This window comes from Sinocyclocheilus anshuiensis, unplaced genomic scaffold, assembly GCF_001515605.1.
Source record: "Sinocyclocheilus anshuiensis isolate Anshui unplaced genomic scaffold, SAMN03320099.WGS_v1.1 scaffold1320, whole genome shotgun sequence".
NCBI classification, from domain to species: Eukaryota; Metazoa; Chordata; class Actinopteri; order Cypriniformes; family Cyprinidae; genus Sinocyclocheilus; species Sinocyclocheilus anshuiensis.
Window position 1 is genome coordinate 215,871 of NW_015544236.1, and position 16,981 is coordinate 232,851.

Below are 16,981 nucleotides of genomic sequence, written 5' to 3' on the forward strand. Positions count from 1 at the left end.
ATACACACACACACACACACACACACACACACACACACACACACACACACACACACACACACACACAAAAGCACTTTCTGTGGCGGATACATGTGCGCAGTCTGACAGATGCACGACCCCCAGTCACTCTCAGAGACTCCACAGCACGCACTGCATCACAACATCATCATTTCTCGCAGTCAAACACACGCGCCTGCGCTCCTCCTGAGTCCTGCAGACAGTGAGCTGCTGACAGCTCAGTATTCTCAGTGAAGATGCGCTCAGTGTCCATCAGGCGGCAGTGTTCAGCCGCGCGGCTCAGAGCCACGCAAACCCACGCCATCCCCACCGTGCTGTCTGTCTGCTCTTTATCGCTCTCTGCACCTTGGAGGGGGTAGAGCGAGCGCGCTCCCGCTCAAAGAATGTACTAAATCCCTCCTTTGATTTCGCTTTTTTTGGGAGGGTGGGATTGGGGGGGGAATCCAGCAGCCAGACAAGCAAGGACAGGCAGGAATGTAATAGGGCCTGAAAACCTTAGAAGCATAACTGAGGTTGATTTTTTTAAATGCATTTGAAAAACAAAATGTATGCATTTGATTAAAAACAAACCAGTCAATGAAAGAGATAATTCAGTAATATATATATCACATTGCAATGTGTTCAGGAGGCATATATAAAAACAAAACAAAACAAAATAACAACAACAAAACAAACACTATAATAATAATAAACAGTCCTAATCAAAATGACAACCATAATATATCAGCAATAAAACATGATTTCCCCATCCTCACAAAGTGACAGTAAAGAACCATTTGCACACGATTTGAACTCAAACTCAAGCAAGTTATTTGTCGTTTGAAAGTATCTATGTTCCACTCTTATTCTGGATTCCACCAAAGCAATAAAAAGCTGAAGAATATTTATATTTCGCCCTTCAGCAGCCAGTCTAGATGACTTCCAAATGGCTAATTTGGCTTGTCTGATTATGAGGTTTGCTACAGTACACTGCTGTCTGTGCGCTCTTGAATACTTACATCCATAGATAAAAAGTGTCTTGTTAAAAACAAAACCCAAGTTCCCAAGTAAAACTTCTATCAATGTAAATAATGGAGCCAATCTAAAACACTCAGTGAAAACATGAAAAATAGATTCTGGTAAAGAACAGAAAATACAAGAGGACGAAACATTCATGTTAAATTTACAAATGTGAGAATTAGTGGGCAATGCACAATGTAGTAGCCTCCACTGCAAATCTCCAAGAAGGAGAAACATCAGCAGGAACTGTTAAAAATCCTCTCCATTTTGTATCACCTCTGTCTTTGATATGCTCAAAATTAGTGCTGGGCGGTATACCGGTTCATACCGAATACCGGTTTTTATTTTTGTTATGATATGAATTTTGAAAATACCGCAATACCGGTGTATGTCGCTTAAACAACGTTCGGAACGCAATACTGTTTGAAAGGGGTGTTGCACTGTGGTGAGGGAACAGCTGTATGTGTTACTAAGCGTGAAAGTTCAGAAACTGAAGCTGTAGAACTAATAGAACGTGATGACACAGAAGAACTCATCCACAATATCCACATCGACCGCCACAAATATCCACCGCCCCCTGCCAACATGTTGCAAGAGAGGTGTCACCACCAACACGACAAATCATTTTAATTTAATAGATCGTTAAAGATTGTGAACATGATTCAAACACCAACATGATTCTATTCCTAAATTACAGTTTCCTCAACCTTTGACGTGTGCAATCAATGTAGTGATAACTTGGTTCGTCCGTGCAGCATACGATCACATCAGTGTGATTTGAACATTTGAATCTGCGTTCGCGCTGCCGCTGACCTCAAGAGAGCAGCTGTCTGTCATGAATTAAACAGACACTTTTCAGACACACAGTATCATTATTTCTGTTACAAACATTCAAATCACAGAAGTACTGGGATAAAAGTTTATAGTTCAGATATAAACTGTGTGTACGATGTGGCCTATCAAGACAGAAGCCACCAAAAGTTCTGAGCAAAGCCAGACCAAACGACACCCATGGCCTAAAATCCACAGGGTAGAGTAGGTTTTGGACTGTCTTTAACCTCATAGCTTTAACCTTGGCTGCCAAATCAGTCAACCCTTGGCCCCCTTCATTCACTGGTAAATAAAGGACAGCAGGGGGAAGCCAGTGGTAGCCATCCCAGAAAAAATCAACAGAAAAAATCAACAAAAAAAATCTTCTGCAGACGTTGCAACAAACCTTTTGGTGGGTCAAGCACATTTAAGTGATGCCACATCATGGAAGCTACCAAGTTGTTATTAATGAGCACTCTTCCCCTATATGACAATTGAGACCATTTCCATCGTTGTAAACGTCCAGAAACGTTTTAAAAAAATACCATCCCAGTTCTTCTGAACATCCCAAGGAAAACTCCCAGCACTTTAAACCCTTCCAGACTCCAAGAACAGTTCTGAGGAAGTACTGGAGGGCCCCCATTCTCCCATTTACCCATTAAAAAGGATGCACAATTTTGCCAATTGATTCGAGAGGAGGAGGCTTTCTGATAAACCTCCAGAGATACTCCCAAATCCATAACATCCTGAGCAGATCTAATGATAACAGTAACATCATCAGCATAGGCACTAAGTCTAGCAGTTATCAGATCTGAGGTAGACGGACACAGTGTTGATATGCCACCCAGCTTGTTTCTTACTGAGACCAATAAAGGTTCAATAGCAATGACATATAAGATTCCTGAGAGACCACACCCCTGCCTTATGCCTCATGCTTACTCTGAAAGGTCTTGTAAGGGTACCATTAATTTTGAGCATGCTATATGTGTCAGTATACAAGAGTCTTATAAAGGCAATAATAAATGGACTGAAACCAAAAGCCTCAAGGCACTTAAACAGGAATCCATGATCCACCCAATCAAAGGCTTTCTCCTGGTCCAAAGAGACAAAACCAATGTTAAGATTGTGTACCTTAGCAAAAGAAATCAAGTCCCAAATCAAAAAAAATATTATCAAAAATGGGCCTTCCTGGAATGCAGTATGACCGATCTGCATGAATCACTGAGGAAATGTAGAGTTTAATTCTGTTAGTTAAAGACTTTGAAAGTATCTTATAGTCAACTCCGAGTAAAGAGACTGGACGCCAGCATCTGATGTCTTCAAGATCACCCTTTTTAGGCAATAGGGTGACCACAGCTCTACGTAGACTCACTGGAAGTGTACTTCTTTTAAAACTCTCCATAAAAACAGAAAACAAATCCCTTTCGATGACAGGCCAAAAATGTCTTTAAAATTTTGCATTAAGTCCATCCAATCTTGGCGCTTTGCCAGAAGACATCTCTTGAACAGCTACAGATAGTTCATCAAAAGTCAATAGTTTATCAAGCATAGATTTCTCCCCTTCTGAAAACTGAGGTAAATCCTGAAGGAGAAGATCAGCCATCTCCTCATCACAAGGTTCAGCTCTGTAAAGATCCTCATAAAAGGACAGTGCATAAGAAATAATCCCATGACCATCAGTGATCCTCCTCCCCTCTGGAAGTTTCAAACAGCCTAAAATCTTCTTATCCACAGTCTTCTTCTCCAGGTCAAAGAAAAAAGACGTAGGACCATCCATATTATTAAAAGTTAAAAATCTTGCATGAATAAGCATCTCCTGAGCTCTTTCCTCCAATAGATTCCACAAAAGAAATTTGTTGCGTTCCAAAGACTCAGTGGTATCAACAACGTCCCCTTCAATATTAAGCTGAAGTATCTCTTGTTCAAACTGTGCCATCTTATTGTCCAAGGAACTTTTAATATAAGCAGAATAACTCTGGCAAAACAATTTGATTTGAATTTTGCCGATGTCCCACCACTGGCTCAGGGACTTATACTGCATTTTCCTCTCTCAGTTTTAAGATTTTCAAAGAAAATAACATGTTCTGACCCAATATTGGATGCATACATATTGACAAAAGAAAAATCAATCCCATGAATAGTTACATCAACTCTCAGCAATCGACCAGAAACTAGTTCAAAAATACTAACAGGTTGCTCTTTGTAATCAGGTGCCAGCAGTATAGCCACCCCTGCACTGACACTAGAGCCATGACTCAAGATCGCATGACCCTTCCATTCACTTAACCACTTTATCTGATTATTCACATCTGTATGTGTTTCCTGTAAAAATACCACACTGGCACTCTTCATCATAATAAAATCAAAACGACTAGCCCTTTTCATAGCATCACGGCACCCACTGATGTTCAATGAACTAAGTCTCAAAGGTGCCATGAAAATAAGTATAACATAGACACTCAATAACACCAATCCACAAAAGTATTTTTCAGGTAACCAAGCCATACAAATTTTTTACCTTTTTTACCTTACATTTAAGGAACTTCTAACATTACTAAGAAGCTTTTTAAGACGATACCATTTGGGTTTGTCAAGCTCATCAAAGGAAGCTTTTGTCATAGCCATTGTACCAGACAGCAAAAACATTTTTAAATCAGGAAAATATGACTACATTTTGGGTTTGCAAAGCCCCTTTGTATTATCAAGAAAGTTATTAATCTGCTGAACAGAATAAAGTTTAGTCGTACCTCCAGAGGCAGGCTCTGAATCCATCGCGTCCTTTTCCATTATCTCTGTGTCTTCTTCACATTCCTTGTCGGAATCATCCATTTGTAGCTTTAAATCCACAAGTTCTTGAGATGAAATGTCATCTTGACTCTGAATAAATGAGTCATCAATAGTTGCATTACTCTCAGTTTTGTCAGGCTGCATTTGTTTTCCAAAACAAAACGAATCGGTCTCAGGCACGGACTGCAAGCACACCTGTTCCGGGCTCGTCTCTGCCTGCGGTACAGCGGGAATATGACTCGGCCCGGCCGCCTCCTCAGCAGCCTCCACCGGGCCATCTTTAGAGGCAACCAGTGCCGGTCTCTCGGGCAAGTCACCCAGCGCCGAAAACACCTCACCTGGCTGGGGCGACTCTCGCTGTTCTCCGCATCTGCAGCCGGAGCCGCAGGAAGGCCTGCCGGCCTGTCTCGATTCGGGCAAGTTTGTCTAACGTGTCCAAAATCAAAACATAAAGCATCTCATCGAGTCTGAATTAATAAAAAATAGTGTAATCTTGGCCATCAATGCTTAGTTTCACCGACAGATTTAACGGATCACTCTGAGAATTCAAAATCATAAAAGCCTGACGCCGAAAAGACATTACATGTTTAATATCAGGATTTTTACATCCGAGTGGAATCATTTTAATAGGACTCACTATTTTCCCATACCTCTGGAGTATTTGCTCTAGTTTTTCGTTTTTAACAAACAGAAGTACGTTCGATAAAACAACTTTCTTGGACGGGCTTGACAAAGGCAATATAGGCACAAAAGTGTCGTTGATTATCAACCCAGTTTCAATCAAGTCATCCACCATTTGACTTTCACTGAGAAAGAACACGATGGCTTTATTCATACAGGAGGCAGATCTGATGTTAGCGCCACTGACCTCCGCACTCACGGCTATCAGACAATCCTCTACTGACACCTGGGCATCAGGCATGCATTTACAACCATGCCTGAGTGTTAACAGCGAGAAATCTCCCGCTTCCGACCCCATTATCCCCACTCACTGACCGAAGTCAGGGATAATTACTTTCACGGACTTTTACATTAACTGTTCCCTCCTGGTGGAATGACCTGCCCAACTCAATCCGAGCAGCTGAATCCTTAGCCATCTTCAAGAAACGACTAAAAACACATCTGTTCCATCTTTATTTCACCCTCTAAATCTAGCACTTTCTATTCTATTTTATGTTGACAAGTCAGATGTAAGGGTTGAAAAGACATCCATCTTCCCTGGAGAGTCCAGGAACAGCAGCACAAAGAGAGAGGTATGGCTCCACAGCCGAGGAAACGCGCTCTCATTTCCAACCCAGCCTCAAAGAGTCAAAGATCTCCTTCACAGCGACAAGATTCATCTTTGTTCCAGAGATTAAACTCTATTTGATGGATGCACTTTCTTTACCCATGTGAACGTGGAAGGAGTCACAAAACAAGTCCAGTTTTGATCATGCATTCTAGAAATGTGTCTGGCATGTGTAATTACATTTGAACTGTTAAAAATGGAGCACTTTATTTTCAAGTGCCGTAGTCACAGGTGTTGCATGCGTTTAGTGTGATAACAACACCAGTTAATCAATAAAACACTAAATCAAACCCTAACCCTACATGTTAATTAATAGATAATAATGCAAAATCAAAAATATTATAAAATAATAATAATTAAAATTCAAAATCTTATTTACCAGTGTAGCATACATTTATATTTTTGATGTTACTAACATACATTGGTTAAGCCTTGACAACTTTGCTTTAGTTAGTTTCATGCACATTACTGCAAAAAATATAAAAGGACTGGGAAATAATGAGAGGTTTTATGAATATGGCATTAATAACCCATTCAGAAATGTAATATATGACATATATTGCCCTGTATCAGGAGTGATATTGATATATGTTACCTATAAGGTGATATTAAATTTTCACACGCATACATTCTCTGGGTAGATACAAGTTTATATAACGTATAAAATCCCCATAGCAAAATTTTTATATGTTAATAATATCTGTACGATGATTTTTATGTGGTATTATATTTAGCAACCACTTACGTCAACAACATATATACAGTGCCTTGCGAAAGTATTCAAACCCCTTAATTTTTTTCACATTTTGTTATGTTGCAACCTTATGTTAAACTGCTTTAAATTACTTTTTTTCCCACATCAATCTACACTCCATACATCACAATGGCAAAGCAAAACAGAACTGTCATAACTTTGTAAATTTATATAAAAAAAAACTGAAATAAGTACATTGCATAAGTATTCAAACCCTTAACTCAGTACTTAGCTGAAACATCTTAACAGCCTCAAGTATTTTTGGGTATGATGCGACAAGCTTTGCTCATCATCATTTGGCAATTATCTGCCATTCTTCACCTCACCTGTTCACCTCTCAAGCTTTGTCAGGTTGGATGGGGGCAGATGCACATTTTCAGGTTTCTCCAGAAATATTTGATTGGGTTCCATCCCAGGCTCTGGCTGAACCACTCAAGGACATTCACAGAGTCGTCTATAAGCCACTCTTGCTGTGTGCTTAGGGTCACTGTCCTGTTGGAAGGCGAGCCTTCTGCTCAGTCTGAGGTTCTGTATTTCTGTATTTCTGAGGATCTCAATATTTTGGTGCATTGAGCTTTTCTATTACTCTGACGAGTCCCTCAGTCCCTGCCGCTGAAAACAGCCCCACAGCATGAGGCTGCTACCAGCACACTTTACTTTTGGGCTGGTACTCTGCAGGTCATGAGCAGAACTGGTTTCCACAGATCGGTGGAGTGTTTCAGCGATGATTGTCCTTCTGTAGGTTTCTCCTATCTCCACATATGATCATGAAACTAGAATGACCATCAGGTTCTTCGTCACCAGTCTAACCAAAGACCTTCTCCATCAATTGCTCAGTTTGGCCAGGAGGCCAGCTCTAGGAAGAGTCCTGGTTGTTCCAAACGTTTTCCATTATGGATAATGGAGGCTACATGCTTCTTTGAACCTTCAATGCAGCATAATTTTTTTCTGAACTCTTCCCAAGATGTGTGGTTTGATGCAATCCTGTCTTTTTTTTGCCATATTAGTGCTGAGGTGTCAGGGATTTCGGTACGCATGCTTTTTTTTTTGGAAGCTGCTCTGCGAGCTCATATCCCATCAGTCAGCAGTCTCAGAATCACTCTGCTAACAGACGTCTTTAATGCCACACTTGATGCATTTGACAGCTGCCCTGTAAGGAAGGTATGGAAATGCTGCGCGTCTCTGCTCAAGTCATGATATCATCTTCCTGTCATGTCAAGCCAGAGGATGCTGTGTTCCACATACCAGAGACACACACACAATGTATACATAAATGAAAATGTAGTTCTCAAATCATGCATTCATGCATTTTCAACTATGGTGCATCAAGACATCACAGATTTGGTTAAATTTGGTAGCGATGGCAGAGGGGATGTTTTTCAGGGAATAAAGTTGAATAAAGCACATGTGCTATGGACCAATTTTTCATTGTGCTATTTTTGTTAGTCATTTTGGGAGCTCAGCAGCATCTGTCCCTATTCACTTGGACGGAAAAGCAGCAACATGAATGTACTGCCTTAACTAAACCTTTTCCAAACAACTGGAGTATAAGATGACAGAATTCAGCAATTATCTTAGGTCATATGGTTGGTGTGAATCTGCGTTGGATTGTAGATGTTACTCATGTTTTTATTTGTTATACCCATGACACGTGTGTCTCATCAGAAAGAGCCAAGAACTTCCTTAGAGGACTCCCTGTAAGAAACTCACAAACACAGGAACCGGTCAAACAGTACCATTTTTGAAAACCTAAAAAAAAACAAAACAAAAAAAACTGTCTGCCTCCTCTTGACATTTATGTCTCTATTGCCCTATAGAATTGATAGAGCCTCATTGTAAAGTAAATGTGCAGTAATGTGCTCTATCCGTCTTGCTGACAGGTGGAGGGAGCCCACATAGATTTCCTTCTGCTGGAGCTGTGAAATGAGAATGTATCCTCTGAACCGTCTCAACCAAGCACACAGACTCTTCCAAAAAACTACAGTGGCATACTTGAATTCATGCAGCAGCTTTATCCTTTCTGTATTTTCTTATTTTTCAACCAATCCCTCAACCTTTCACATATTTGTATTTTAATGCACCATATCGAGGCTCACTGGACATACTGTTTATCATATTTCCTGATGCTTCATTGGCCTAATGCAGTGACTTTGGGAATTATTCAAATAATTTGTGTCATTTGTTGGTGATAAAACCTTTTTGGCAGTATTCTACTGTACAAGCAATACCCCACAAATTCAATAAAATTTCAAAAATAAAATCACAAGGTTAGCTGATCACCTTGAACTCCATATAGCTGTTCGTTGATTCTGTAATTATGGCTTTCATCAACAAGCAGATGAAATGAGACCAATTTTCTGGTTAAGATGTGAGTTTTCTCATAAGCCACTCCTCTGCCGTGCCTTAGCCTGAATGTAAATCACCCTAAAATGAAGCTGTTATTTACTCTCTAATCAAATCAAAACATTGGTCAACTCAACATATCAAATATGGTGACATGTCAATAACAGTGACATAACACACAAAACCAGACTATTTGTATTAAACCACTGGAGTGGTGTGAATTCCCTTCTTACATTTATGCTCTTTTTGGGACCTAAAACTTTTGGACCCAGCTGACTTTTTTTTTTTTGAGTTCCACAGAAGACAGAAAATGATACATAGAGTTTGGAAGTACAAGAGGGTGAGTATATGATGATAGAATTTTCATTTTTTTAGTTGAAGTATCCTTTAATTCCAACTAGAAACATTAAAATGCCCATAACAAAAGTTCAATAGTGACCTATGAAGGAAAATATGGAGATAGAAGAGAAATGAGAAAGCTTGCAAAAGAATCTGTAAATAAATGCTGTAACCAAATTTCCTATAGCTCAAACAGTAGAGCATGAGTTTGATTCCCAGGGAAAGCATGAGTCGATAAAACATGTACCCTGAATGCAGTGCAAGTTGCCTTGGATAAAAGTATCTGCCAGATGCATAAATGTAAATGCAAACACTGTGATGCTTATGTTGTCATGTGTACTATCATGTAACCTTTTGCATGACTTTTTGGTTGTCAAGTCAGTGGAAAGGCAGGCCGGTTCACAACAGTCTCCCAGATCGCACCGGCTGAGGCACCAGCACCATTTCAGTGGATCGTGGGTATGGTTTACAGCATCTCCAGCTCTCTGCCAGCCCTCATCTTCCTCTGACAAATCCATACACGGAGAAGCCTGGAAAGGTCACGGCTAATAACAGGCACACTCATAGTTTATTGCTCTCAGATTTGCACATCAGGCATGCTGATAAAACCAAATAAAGGGTTGATTATACAGACAATTCTGTGACTGAAATTACTAAATATGTGCAGAAATGAAACACCATAATTACGGCACTAAGCATGTTTACTTGATAGGTAATGTAAAATTACATTTAATGAATACAACTTCTGTAATCTGTAGTCTAGAAGAAATTGTTAAGTTTCCTTTTCTAAATTCAGCAAATAGGAAATATCGACAGGCAATCAATCAAAATGGGCAAAACTCCTTCAAAACTTGCAATGATATACTCAGTACAATTTGTTTTGAATCATGTAAAAACATTAACATTTAATGAACTAATCCAAGATGTCCTCTCACTGCCCTTTGAGAGGTGGTTACAGTCAAGGAGGTCTATAATAACTTGAGAAAGCTATCCGTTAGCCTTCCCATTCATATTAATGGCAATTGTTTAGCTGGTGCAGGACTGCAGGAAAAGTCCATGCATCCATTCGTCTTCCATACCACTTAATGTAGCGACGGTGATGGAGCCTATACTAGCACACTGCAGGAAATGTGCAATTTAAAATTTTGAAATCTTTGCTCATGGACACTAAGTTCTGAACACAAATGTCATATGTGCTGTAAATGTCATGTGACTAATAACTCTAAAGCCACAGGAACATGACATCATGGCAATACTTATGACCAAAAACAGGACAAGAGCACTCTTTCACTATAGTAACTACCTGGAGGTATGACGTCAAAGACAGCAGCCAGATTAAAGAGAGAGAGAGAGAGAAAGGGAGAAAAATCACACTTCTGACAGCCTCCATTCAAGAATTCAATACATCTGGCTTCTTTAGCAGTGTTCCAGTAACTCATGCATGTTCTTAAATACACAAACTCTGAATTAAGGTGATTTTAACTGCAAGATGAAAACCTTTTGAAACGTATTATAGAAACTACTGTATCTTATCAAATCTGCAGTGTTGCTAAGCTTTGTAACCCTTAGTGTTTGCAATCAGAACTAAGGTGAAAACATTTTTATTTGTCCAGGTCAGCCATTTAACTTTTCCCCCATTTTTCCTTCCACAAAGAAGTTATGCTATAACTTGGCAAAGCTTTTGCCAATTAAAATGAAACATTGTAGGTGTCATAGACTGCTGCAGGAATGACAGATTTTTGTCAGCTTTTTAGCACGTCCAGTTCCATCATACTGAAATCAATCGTTTTTTGGTTAAATACTTGAAATAAGATCTGTGTTTAACTCAAGATACTTTCAGTTTTTTTCACACGATATAAAATACATCTAAATGGGACTACAGAGGGACTACAACATGAAACGTCACCACACTGAACAGGTCAACTCATTTACTCACGAGCTGCTTTCACAGCCTCACTGTGCTTATAGTTGTGCTCTTGCAAACTATTCTAACTCAAAATTTCAGGGAAAACGTTTTGAAATAAAGACTGAAAGTGTTGTCAGCAGCTTAATGGTGGTGACACTGAAGTCATGTGACTGTGGTGTGGCTAATTTGTAGCCTACGCTTAGCTTTTGACTTTTCGCAATTGTATTTAGGCTTCAAAATGCATGAAAGTAACAAAACATAGAACAAAACGTCTGAGAATCGTAAACTTCTGTTGGTCACAGAGTGTATTTTTGCAATAATCCAAAAGCCAATGGGGAAATCCTTTTGGGTTTTTGTCGAGGGAGCCAGGGTGATGCTACCTACAAAAATGCATCATCACAGCAGCACTCTCACTTTGCCCTCAGCATACCTCTTCAGTTTAGTGACAGCGCCACGTGGTGGTCAGAGTTTACAAAAAACAGTTTTACGCTCATTCATTTGCAATCACTAGGCCTAAAACCATACATAGAGCTCCACAGCAGCAGCAACAATAGTGTGAATCATTTGAAAATAACCCCAAATATAGAAGTATTTTATTCGAAAACATATATAGCAGCAGGCAGGCCTCAACATCCCTGTGATGCTCCATAGGACAAGCACGATGGAGAACGGATGGATGGATGAATGTAGCACCAGGTTTTTATTCTGCTTACCTTTCTTGCATGCCATATCACCGTCATAAGGCTGTAGAGACCCCTTTGGCAACAGACAAGTGATAGACTCCAGCAGTGATAGCACAGGCCTCTCGCAGTCACAAACACATCTCAAGGCGTTAAGTTAGAAACAGCACCACAGTGCCAGCTGGGCCGAATGAAAGCAACAGGCTCACTCCCTGTGCGACTGGGTGAGAAGCGGCCAGCAGCTTGGCTTGTGACCTTGGCCCGTCGTGATGCGCTGTTGTCAGATTTCCAGAGCTGTAGGGCAGAGGTGCGTGCTCCTCAGCTGGGACAGGGTTTGGGTGACAGGGGTGGAGCTGTCATGATTCAGTCTTTGATTTGATGTTAGACCTTGCCTGAAAGGATACTGGAGAATAATTCTGTCAATCATCACTATAGTAGCTACAATTTCTTGCTTTCCATTTTCAGGTTTCATTTAAATGCTTTTATTGGTTATTTTTACTGTTGGGTTATAAAGACCGAGATGCTCATGAAGTAATGACTCATGTGTGAGCCTCATGACACATTCACTGAACATCTTATGCATGCTCAAGTCTGAACAGTTTCAGGTTATCATGTAATTACTTCATCACATGGTACAGTGGCTCACAGTGGCTCTCAATCCTGGTCCTTCAGTTTTTGTCTCTTATTGTCTATGTGTTACAAAAAGGGCTGTCCATATTCAGCTATTTCTAGTCATGCAAGTACAGCTCCAGTCTCCAGCTGCAGTACTAGAAAGAAGAGAGACCAAGTAATTTGACCATAGATGTCTGAAAGAGAGTTGTGGACTCAAGAACCTCTCAGATTGTTGCATTCCATTCTTGGTTTTGAGAACCAGTTTAATTTGAAGATTGAGACAAATTCGAAAAGGTTTGGTTTACAAAATGTTGAGAATGGAGTGGATCAGAGAGGAAAAACCACTGACCTGTTCAGGACTTCAAGTGCAGGTCAGTTTGATCTGTAAACAGGCTACTTACTGTAGTTTTGTATTTGTTTACTTAGTTAAGCATTAAACTGCTAGCAACTGCAGTAGCAGCCAGAGGATGAAATAATACTGTAAACTAAACTAAACTAAATTACTATAATCACTCAAAATACTGTATGCTAAAGGACATCATTATCTACTGTAAAGTTGCAGTAGTAATTTACATTTACATTTAGTCTTTTAGCAGACGCTTTCATCCAAAGCGACTTACAAACGAGGACAACAATGTGGAGACAGTTCTGTTCATAACAGTAGTTGGCTGTCGGGAAAAGTGACAGGTACAAGAAAATGAATAAAAAAAAGTAAACACACACAAAGTGAGATGCAGAAAGATATCATGGAAAATGAAGAGACTGAAAAGAAAAATGGAAGTGTAGGTGTGATTCAAGAGAGAACCTTTAATTATTTTGCACGGGCCCAGTCTAAGGTTTGAAACCTTTTTTAAATGTGATGGCCATACAAAAAAAAAAAATATATATATATATATATAGGGTTGTCCGTAGTTTCAGAATTTGTTGTGGGTGTATGGGATGGCCTGGATGAGTGTGAGATTTCCCGTTCTGAAATTTTGTCCCAGTCCTGCTCTGTTCTACATGGTGGTTGTTCAGCCTTGATACATTCATTAGCTAACAAAATTTTAAATGTAAGTTTATTTTGTATTAATGTGTCAATATGACATGTGGTCCAGTTATGCCGAGTTCACACTGCACGATTTTCAAAGACGTCGCATCACTGTTGGTTTCACACTGAACGACTTTCTGGGGTAGCATTCAGTTGCTTCTGTGTTCACACTGCACGATGGAACGATGACAGGAGGTTACACACTGCATGACTTTACAATAGGAAGAATCGCCGACAGCTGGTGCAGGGTTAGAGCCCTACAGCTCTGGAAATCTGACAACAGCGCATCACGACGGGCCAAGGTCACAAGCCAAGCTGCTGGCCGCTTCTCACCCAGTCGCACAGGGAGCGAGCCTGTCCCCCAGTAAAAATTACGTTCAGGGGGTAAAATACACATTTTTTTGGCGGGGTTCTCCTGGTACAATTCACATTCCAGGGCCTAAGTATCAGTTATTGGGGTCGCTTCAACCTGCTGACATAAAAAACAACCGGCGTCAATCGCAGATTTGGCAATACTGGTCCGCAAACTACGTTTCATATAACTCCTCCCCGAACTTCCCGCTGCCCTGTATCGTGCTCTCTCATTGGCTGTAGGTCATCGCCGATGTGTTTTTCAGTCAGAACTAATTTCACACAGCGTGATTGTGAATCGCCGACAGCTCCAGATATTTAGCATGCCAAATATTTCACGGGCGTCGGCGACGTGTCGGCGATTCCCTCAGATCGCGTCTTTGATAATTCACACTGCGTGATTGTCACTCGCGTCAACGAGCACCGATTTGCCTCCGATTTCGGGCATTTGTCGGCGATTTCGCAAAACCTGTCGGCGAGTGAAAAATTGGGCTAAAATCGTGCAGTGTGAACTCAGCATTACCAGCGTGACACTAAAACAGGTAGTAGTAATGGGTACTTTTTTTTAAAGTACATGTCAGAGCCCATACTCTTTTACTTTAACTTGAGTAAAAAAGTGTAGTCAGTACTTCTATGTTTACCAGAGTATTTTTAAACACGAGTATCTCGACTTCTACTTGAAGGATGTGTGTACTTTTGCCATCTCCGAATCCAGCCGCAGGTGTTCTGGGACTAAAGGGGCGAAACATCAGTGAAAGGTGGCTCCCAGCTGATGACCCTGCGGCTGGTAATTTGGCACTGCCAGAGGTGCGTCAGGCAGTAATGACCAGCAGGTCCTACCATCAACTTGTTGCTAACTACGATAGTTTTGTTTCAGACACAAGCAGAACTGTTGTTTTATAGACCCAAACAGCAGGACTGTAACATTATGAGTTATGACTGTAAAATAATAAGTACCTTTTACGTTTGGAAGGGCAGAACATTTAAACACACACACACACGCATGCACGCACGCACGCACACACTATTCATTTGTATTACTTATACATTTAATAAAAAAAGAATAAATAAATAAATAAAACATTACAAAGACATATGGGGACAGAGTTCTCTTTGTCAGAATAAAGGGTATGTAGCTTTAACAAAACAGTGGTCCATTGAAATGGCTGTATGCCAGAAATATTTAAGCACATTATCTGTTTTACACTTTTACAGTGTGTTCTACCTCAGTGTAACTCTTAATTAATTCTACTCTACTTAATTATCCTGCTATGACAAAAATTAATTAAACATACTGAACACAAACATAGCTGGATTGTTCATGCAGAAATGGACATAAGAAGGGCTTTAGATTACCAACAATGTTAATAAAATAAATAAATAAAGAAAAATAATTGCACAGCAGTATTAGTCCATGTCAGGTTGAAAAGAAACACTAAAGACTTGTGATAGACAATCTGATTTTTTTCTCTCTGCCCATGGGTAAAGCCAGAGAATCAGACTGGTACTGTCAATTTTCTGTCAAATGCTTAAAAATCTGTGTGCAATACATCATATACATGTGTCACGGTTCTGTTCCTGTTCCCTGTCATTGTATGTTGACCTAGTTTCCTAGTGTGTGCCTGTTAGTCCCTAACTGCCTTCACATGCTATCAGAAACTTCCTACTTCCCACTTCTGAAGTTATAATTACGAGTTTGTCGTGTTCAAGTGCTTTTTTGTCGGAAAGAACAGAAATCATGGTGGACAGCCTATTCATTCTTGCCTGTTTCTTGGGGAAATTTTATTAAAGCCAAAAGGTATAGATTAGAAGATATTTAGTTCTGTCATGACAACTCTCGGAGTGATTTGCATGGTAATATACATGACAGTGTTAATGTATTTGGTCTTTGCAGAATAGATCTGCTACGCTGCTGCGGCAGAGCAAGTACCGAAACTTGCTACTGCCAATACATCCACAACATGCTGCTCTGAGCATGTAAGAAATTACTGCTGCTGCACATATAATATGAATAACACCCCCACAAAGCAGGACACACAGAAATGAACAATACATGCCAATATGTGCATGTTGCTGAGTATAAGGATATAACTGCTGCATCAGTGCACATACATACATACATCCACACACATTACACAGAACAGACAGGAATAGAACAAGACACCCCCCACAAAGCAGATCTATCGCCATGACATATGTACTCCTGCTGCTCCAAAGAGCCATGTGAACCACATGCATTACTATCTATGTGTATACCACGCCGACCAGCTTAATTTACACTAGTGGCCAATGACTATGTCACTAACACTAGTGGTCTATGGGCTATGTGTGCCTGGGCTACCACGCCGACCGGCTTAACAATAGTGACAATAGTGGCTGCATTTGCTCCAGCTGTATAAACACAGATGAATGAATGAATGATGCATTTACATAGCACTTTATTGTGTATTTTTGTACACTCAAAGCGCTTTACAGTCATGAGGGGGGGTCTCTCCTCAACCACCACCAGTGTGCAGCATCCACCTGGATGATGCGATGGTAGCCACAGTACAACGGCGCCAGTGCGCTCACCACACACCAGCTACAGGTGGAGAGGAGAGAGAGTCATAGAGCCAATCAAGTGGATGGCGATTATTAGGAGGCCATGATAGACAAGGGCCAGTGGCGGCAATTTGGCCAGGACCCCGGGGTTACACACCTACTCTTTATGAGAAGTGCCATGTGATTTTTAATGACCACAGAGAGTCAGGACCTCGGTTTAATGTCTCATCCGAAAGACGGTGCTCTTTGACAGTATAGTGTCTCCATCACTATACTGGGGCCAGTCTTGGGCTGCAGGGTGATATGGCTGCAGGTATGCATAAATGCTGTCCTGTCACGGCTAAGGAGGCCGTCGGTAAACTCTCTGCCTGTTCTATTCCGGCCAAGGAGGTCGTCAGGGATCTCGTTGTCTGTCCTGTCACGGCTATAAAGGCAGTTTGCGAACTCCCTGCTCGTCCTGTCACGGCTACGGAGGCCGTTTGCGAACTCCCTGCTCATCCTGTCACGGCTATAGAGGCCGTTT

The 16,981-nt window shown here is 40.6% G+C and overlaps 1 long non-coding RNA gene across 1 annotated transcript in view; it reads right to left on the minus strand.

Moving 5' to 3' along the window:
* LOC107697559 (uncharacterized) overlaps positions 1-11,994 on the minus strand; it is a 19,849-nt gene extending 7,855 nt beyond the window's left edge. The window contains exon 1 of the long non-coding RNA XR_001635215.1: positions 11,958-11,994. This is a non-coding gene — a long non-coding RNA (uncharacterized LOC107697559). The remainder of the gene's footprint in view (positions 1-11,957) is intronic.
* Positions 11,995-16,981: the final 4,987 nt, after the last annotated feature.